The sequence below is a fragment of the Phodopus roborovskii genome, unplaced genomic scaffold (assembly GCF_943737965.1).
Source record: "Phodopus roborovskii unplaced genomic scaffold, PHOROB, whole genome shotgun sequence".
NCBI lineage: Eukaryota > Metazoa > Chordata > Mammalia > Rodentia > Cricetidae > Phodopus > Phodopus roborovskii.
Window position 1 is genome coordinate 28,545,931 of NW_026126540.1, and position 7,466 is coordinate 28,553,396.

Consider the following 7,466-nt stretch of genomic DNA (forward strand, 5'->3'; position numbering starts at 1 on the left):
GTGATGACATGGCTTTTTCCAAATGCCATTAATGGCCGTTTGGGTTCTGAGTTTATTTTTTCAAGGAAAAAAAAAAGTGATTTTGTGTGTGTGTGTGTGTGTGTGTGTGTGTGTGTGTGTGTGTGTGTGTGTGTAATTATAAAAGCTTTCCAAAGCTTTAAACTTCAAGGTATTTTTGATCATCAGGTGAGTAACATAAAAACACTTTGTAACTACTTGGATCATCGGAAACCGGCTAAGCAACGGTGATACATAGTGCTTTTGGTTTATTATCATGTTAGCATCCATCAACAACTAAACATCCTACACACATCTACAGAGCACAGTCATACTTTGTAACAAGCTTTCTGATAAATTTATTCCTGCTTCCTTACTTCTGAAGTCACTAATACATTTCTGTTATTATGTATGTCTTAGGATGATTATGAAATAAACAAGAGACCCAATGTTACGAATTTTAAACAACGCAGAATAAAAGAATGAGTAAAACATAATTATGCATAGTCTTCAAAACCCCCTTTCTGAGTTAGAAAGTAATTATAGCTTAGACACTTATTTTTTTTTTCAGATAAAAAAAATTAAGACCAATTAAAAGAGTCCTTGGTCTACTAACTGTCAATGCAGGCTTGAAACAGGCTCCCCTGCCACAAGCAAGATGATATCCTTAAAACATGGCAGAAGAATTTACCATGCAGTTTTAAAAATTGCATTAAAAGCCATCGTGTAACAATTTTAAATTTTATCTTTCAAAGGTTTAGCCAACTCTAACTGACTCACAGAGGTGACATGACGAATAAAAATATCATTTATTCTCACCATTCAGTTTGTTAACCATATCCCCAGCTACGAATATAGTGTATACCAACACACACATAATATACGTGTAACTTAGCAGCAAGTCTTCCACGAGACCTTTCATGAGTTGCACGATGATAGAGACTGTCCCAGAGCCTAGGCCTGCCCCAGAGCACAGTGTGAAATGCAAGGCATGTATCGTCAGTGCTATGCTTGCTTAAACTTTTCACCCTCAAAACAACACATGAGCACAATACAAAAAGGAACGGCACGGCTGTCATGAGAAAGCGGGTGAGAACAGTGAAGCTAAGAGATGTACCCAGTGCCCGTCCATTTTAAATTCATACTTACTATACAGGAAGACGTGCATTCAAAACAGCTTAGTCTTCTGAAAATGGTTCTCCAGTCCCCTGCACATGTGCCTGCATGCTGACTGGCAAATTCTCCTGCAATCCATAAATTAAAATCCTGCTCTTTCCTAACGTGCTTTCACTTCAAAATGTCAATATAGTTTGCATGTATGAGTATGGGTATGGATGTGTCCTATATATCCGCAAAGGTATTCCTTATTTGGCAACCTTGCCTCTTGAACTGGGCATCGTGTAAATGACTAGACCATCACATTAGCCTCTTCACAGAATCAGATAAAGAACCAACTAGCACAGCTGAAAGGAACCTTAGAGATGACTTATTCCAAATCCTCCACTCCAACAGGGATCCAGAGTGGCAGAATGTCAAAACCAAGCCAAAATCTTATAGAAAATGTGTCTCTATTAAGTCAGAACTTGGAATTGCTTTCTCTGGAAGGCAGAGGGTGGGATGCCCAAATTAAGGCTATTCCATGTCATGTCACCACTGAGCCTTCGATCCAAGTGGTGTGGCTCTCAGTTCTCCGCTTCTCACTTCCTGAAGAGACAGCCACACACAGTGATTCTCAACCTTCCTAGGTCTAGGTCGTGATCCTTTAGCACAGTTCCTCATGTTACGGTGACCCCCAACCATGCAATGATTCTCATTGCTACTTCATAACTGTAATTTTGAATCAGAATGTAAATATCTGTGTTTTCCAACAGTCTCGGGTCACATGACCCCTGTGAAAGGGTTGTCTGAACTCCCAAAGGGGTCATGACCCACAGTGGTGGACCACTGGCCTAACAGGGACATTTAATTGGTTAGCCACCTTGCCCTAGGTTGCCTCGGGAGTCTTTGGATGAGTCACAGAATCTTACTTAACTATAATCTGAGGTGAACAACCGTACTTAACTCCGAGAGCTGCTAAAGCAGAGGACTAAACGTGGTCTTAGTGCGCATTAAGATGCCAAAGCTTAAAAGGAATGAAGAAAGTTTCCACTTTACATCTTATATTATGTCTCTTGTGGGGAGAAAAACCACAAATTTCCTTCTATAAAACATGCAAAAACATTTATGACTAATGAGTTTAGGGAATGCCTGGCACCCAGTGTTGGTTTTGCCTGTAGTGGGACTAGAGGCACTTATACAAGTATGTAGACACGGGGTCTTTTAAACAGCCTTCACTTACATTCTCTTGGAGTTAAGGACGACCTGCATCCCTGCTCATTGGCTTCCTGCTAAATCTTTCTTCCACCTAGGTCCTGTTTTACTCATCCTTCAACTCTCTACTCTCTTTGGGAGACTATCCAATGCCAACTCAAGCTGCCTCCTACACAGGTACCACCACAGTGAGTGACACCCCCGGGGGGGGGTAATATGTCCGGAAATGATCAAAGATGTTGAGTCAAGTGCATCCTGCTGAGGAGAGAAGGCCTAAGTCACAGCTTCCAAATGCAGACATGACAAGGTTGTCGCTACGATGTGGGCTTGAGCACGTCACTGCGGAACAATGTTGGGTGCATTGAAATGACTCTCAATTTGCCCATGATGTGACTGAACCACAGAATGTGTGGGGGTTCCTGGAGTGTAGGCACCAAACCTGTGATTTATGTGTGTGTGGGCATGTCTGTCTTCCTTTTAAACCATTAGTCTTTAAAAAGAAGAAGTAGTAGATTGATAGCACCAAAGGCAGCACTATCCTGAGTACTAGAGAAAGAAAAGATGAAGACGTTAGTACAAGCACTAATTCCTTCTTGGAAGTGACTGGCATCACAGGTGTGTGTTCTCTCCAAGGCAAACTATACAAAGGATGCAGGGGGTACTTCTGCTATCACCAAACCAATAAAAGTTTAATAATCTGACCCAAAATGGGATTGGCTGACCTGGTTTTTGATAATATTTTGCCTTATAGTTAGATAGCTGGCACTTGCTAGGAGGGGTGAGGAAGACCATTTTATTGCGATATTATCTTTGCAGCTCCAAAATGCCATCGATAACGATGGAGTTTTCTGCAGCGAAATCTTTAGTAGAGTAACCCAGGAACCATACAAGAAGTAAATGGATACAAGAACCTTGCTAAGCCATTAGGGTTTAACAGCACAGAGAGGCTACAGCCAATGTGAATTACCCAAATAATGACTGTTACATAGGCCAGCTACAACAAGTGTGAAGTTATTTAATGGTCCGAGTGTAAGGGTTAGCAGATGTTATGTGTGTCTCTGCTGTACTGGGTGTGTAGGGAGTGGGGAAGAACTTCCTTTAGTCATTAGAATCCTTGGGCCCTGAGACTCTGGGTCAGGGGACCTCAACCACAAAGACAAAAATGACAGTTTGTATTTGGTTATAGAATTGAGGCCAACAACTTACACAGTTTTATGCCGCACTATAATGCCCACATGTTGGCTTGTGTGACTCTGTGGTTTCTGTGAACCATAGTGGCAAGACTGGACACTGCCTGAGGATGGGAACCTTGCTTTTCCTTCATCCTCAATATGATGCCTGATGCAAATCAATGATGTAATCCATGTCTCCTGGGTTTGTGTCGTCTTGTGACATGAACCTGACAAGGGGCGATGCACGAACCCAGAGCACTGAGTGGTACTGTAAAAGCTGCCCCTGCATAAGTGTGGACGTGAGGTTGGAGTGGACAGCACATAAGCCTTTGTGGAGCTTGGTACCCTATGGTTGGGTCAGCTTCACCAAGCACCCTCATCTAAAACACGACGAGCAACCTTTCTTCTCCCTCCCAGGTCTGAAGTGCTAACATTTTAAAAAGATGTCTGGACCCTGAAGCTTGCCAGAGACAATCATAGCAAGCTCTGCAGCCTTCATAGCAGATGACGATTAAGTCTGAAGATGTAAAACATTAAAATAGAATAAAGAAGTTCTGGGACCTTCATGGCAGATGGAGGCCCCTAATGCCTTTCTCTCATCCTCTCCCACACCCAGTAACTAGGTTTCCAGGCCTGTATGGGAAGAACATAAATACTGTTAGCCAGGGGTGGATCTTTGCTTCCATCTCAGGCTATCACAGACCGTCTGATAAACATTTGAGTTAGGATGGAAGGAGTCACAGCCACGCAGGCGTCTACAGATCTTTCTTTCTTTTCTTTTTAAAAAAAAAAAAAAAAAAAAAAAAAAAAAAAAAACAGTAAGACAGTCACAAAAACCAAAAACCAAACCAAACCAAAACTATAATCCAAAACCCTAAAACCAGGTAAGCCAATCAACCCCCCTCAGAGAATTCAGGAGGGTTACAGCAGAGAGTCTCGATGTCATCACTGGGTAAAGGCAGAAGAAATCCACAATTGAAAAACACAAGCAGACATTTTTTCCCTTCCAAACAAACGTGTAAAGGGTGAATATCAGGTACGGATTCCAGTCCTTCTCTCCTCCCAGTTCTCCAGACGCCACTTGAAAAAGCAAAGGGTTTTAGCCACCAAACCTCCAGAGAATAAACAGCCATCACATTCTTATCCCTCCACACTGATATTTACTCTCTGATAAATGGCAATTGTAAATAAATCTCATTCAACCTCTAAAAGCCACAATAAAATTCTTTAACCTCCAAGGTAGTTTACAAATGAGCATGCATACCCTGCTAGAGCCAGAAAACACAAGGTCTTGAATAAAGGGCTTTAACAGGAGGCACGGTTTCCCTCTGAGAATCTTATATTGACTTAAATATATATATATATATATATATATATATATATATATATATATATACATACATATACATACATGAATACATATATATGTATATATGTACGAAGGAGGAGGAGAGGGGAAACCCAGCCCCTCCCACCCTATTTTCCTTACAAATCTGCCAATAAATCTAAGGAAAAGACACAAGAGAAAGGACAGGAGCCAACAGGTGGAAACGGGGTTTTTGTTCCATTAGAAATGGTCAGACACTTGACCTGTGCTCGCGGGGTCTGTTTGTCTCGGGGTGTCTTTAATGACGATTTTATCATCATGACGCTGATAATCAGGAATAATGGTCACACTTCCACTTTGTGATCCCACAGCATTGCCAGCCTGAAGATTTCACCACACAGTTACATGGAGTGGGCTGCTCTGTTTGGCTTCCCCCCCCTCCCGGGGAGGCGAGCAGCATCTCCAGCCAGCTCTCCCGCTTTCACAGATGGGGTAAACTGAGGCCCGAGGCGCCCAGCTACTCCTTTACAGTATCTCCTCCCCGAAACTGGAAAAGTTTGTGAATGTCTCGGGGCAGTTCTCTCGCTCACCCTTCTGGCCGGCCATGCCGCTCTCTTCCTCCCAGTCTGGACTGGGGTACCTCCCCTTCACTACGAGACACGACAGGGCAGCGTGTGGGAGGTCCACACACACACCCAGACCCACAGGCATACTCGCACACACAAAGCGCCATACAATCTCTGCAGTCACTCAGTAGAGCTCCAGCCAGCCTTGCTCAGCCTGCGAATGCACAGCGCAGAGCTTGCAAGGCCTCCTTGGGCTCAGGGCTGGGGCTTCTCTCAAATAGGGCTCTGCCCTTCTCTTCCTCTCTTCCAGGCTTCTCTCCCTCTCTCTTTTTTCCCTCCCACCCTCCACCCTCCCACCTCCTTCCACCCCTTCTCCCACCCACCCCCCAACCCAGAGGCACAGATCGTGTTACTGGGGTTCCCTGGAAAGAGGGGCCATCCCCAACCCTGAGCGGCTAGCGAAGACTTCAGGGGCACGGCAGCAGATCCAATCGCAGGACCCAAGCGCTCCTCCTGAGCAGCGCAGGAATGAGACCCCCACTTCCAGGCACCGGCGAGCAAGCTTGCCACAGAAGAAGGAATTGTTAAGAGTGCTTACCTTTTTCATGAGCAGAGATTCTGGAGAATCATTGCAGAAACTGGAGGGAAGTGAATGAAGACAAAAAAGACCCTTTTCCAGCAATCCCTGGCCTCCTGGTATCAAGACACCAGGACAACATCAAAGCAACTTAGGGGGAACACTTTAGGGGCCTATTGTCTGCTCTGGTCTGATCTGTTTTTCTTCTGTCTCCCCCTCTTGCTGCGGTGACACTTGGTACGGCCCAGGCATTCATGCCAAGTAGCTTTCACACATGGAAGCTTGTCTCAAGCAATTGCTGACAAGCCACAAACAAGACATTCTCCCTCCCTTCTCCGCACCCCCCCTACTCCTCCCCCCTCCACCTTTTCCTCCTTCCCTCTTGTCTCCCTCCTCCTTTCTTCTGAATGCAAACTAAAACTCTCCAGTGCCAGGCAGGCTCGCAGGCTTGGCCTAGCTGCGCACGCAGACACACACATCACACACACACATACACACACGCACGCACACTCACACACATACACACACGTACGCACGCACACTCACACTCACACTCACTCACACGCCAGCAGCTCGGTTAGTTGCTGCTGCACTGGTAGAGTTAAGAGACAGGAAAAAGCCCAGGCTGAGTTGGGGGCAGGGAGAAAAAAAAAAAAAGAGTAACATCCCACGGGGCTACCTCTGTGCCCTAGCAAAATGGCAGTAGAGAGGTGAGCCCTTTGGAAAGCCACACACGTGTGCACACAGACTCAGGGGCTATCTGAGCTCACGAAGAATGGAATAAACGACCCAGCAAGCCAAGGCCCGTGGGTTTGGAGTTAGGGGAGTGGGGCGATGCGGTGGGTGGACCTCTTTAGGTGATTTTTTTGTTGTTGTTTTTCTTTCTACTTCCCTGTTATTCCCTGAAGGATCTAGTCATCTCTCACCGTGTAACAGAGCATAGACCTAAGCCACTGATTAAAATAAAACCGTGAAATGTGGAACTGTGGGAGGAAACTTAACTGTAGGTTCAACTTGTGCCCAGATGTTTTTTTCCCCCCCCAAGTGAAGCCCCTGCCCCCAACCCCAACCCTCGAGAGCAGCAGCAAGGAGCATGTAAGTAGTGTAAACTCTGAGAGCGGTGAAGTGTGATGCTGAAGTTACTGAGTGCAGGCTGCTGGAATCTGGAAGGTGGGCATGAGCGGGAGGGGGAGTCTGGGTGAGCTGTTTTCTAGGAATGAAGGGGAGTGAGGTAGGATAATGAACTCGGCTAGAAGCAAGCAAGCAGGAATGTGATTGGTGTGGAGGGAGGAGGTGGGAGAAGGAGAGAGAGGGAGAGAGAAAGAGAGAGAGACAGAGACAGAGAGACTGCTTTAAAAAAAAAAAGAGTCCATAGGCTGAAACCACTGAGGGCAAATGAGACGGCAGAGAAAGACACAAACTGTGAGCAAAGGGAACAACAAAGAACATGAAGATTTGCAGACAGCATGAACTCCGGAGGGCTGGTGGGGAGTGGGAAGGGGACACGCTTGTTACAT

At 45.4% G+C, this 7,466-nt stretch overlaps 1 protein-coding gene across 3 annotated transcripts in view; it reads right to left on the reverse strand.

Moving 5' to 3' along the window:
- Positions 1-6,291, reverse strand: part of Bcl9 (BCL9 transcription coactivator) — an 84,014-nt gene extending 77,723 nt beyond the window's left edge. For 2 of the 3 annotated variants that reach the window (XM_051199332.1, XM_051199331.1), the window contains exon 1: positions 5,971-6,291. The gene's annotated coding sequence lies outside the window, so the exon portion shown is untranslated. The remainder of the gene's footprint in view (positions 1-5,970) is intronic. The other variant, XM_051199327.1, reaches the window with a different exon arrangement.
- Between the last annotated feature and the right edge of the window lie 1,175 nt (positions 6,292-7,466).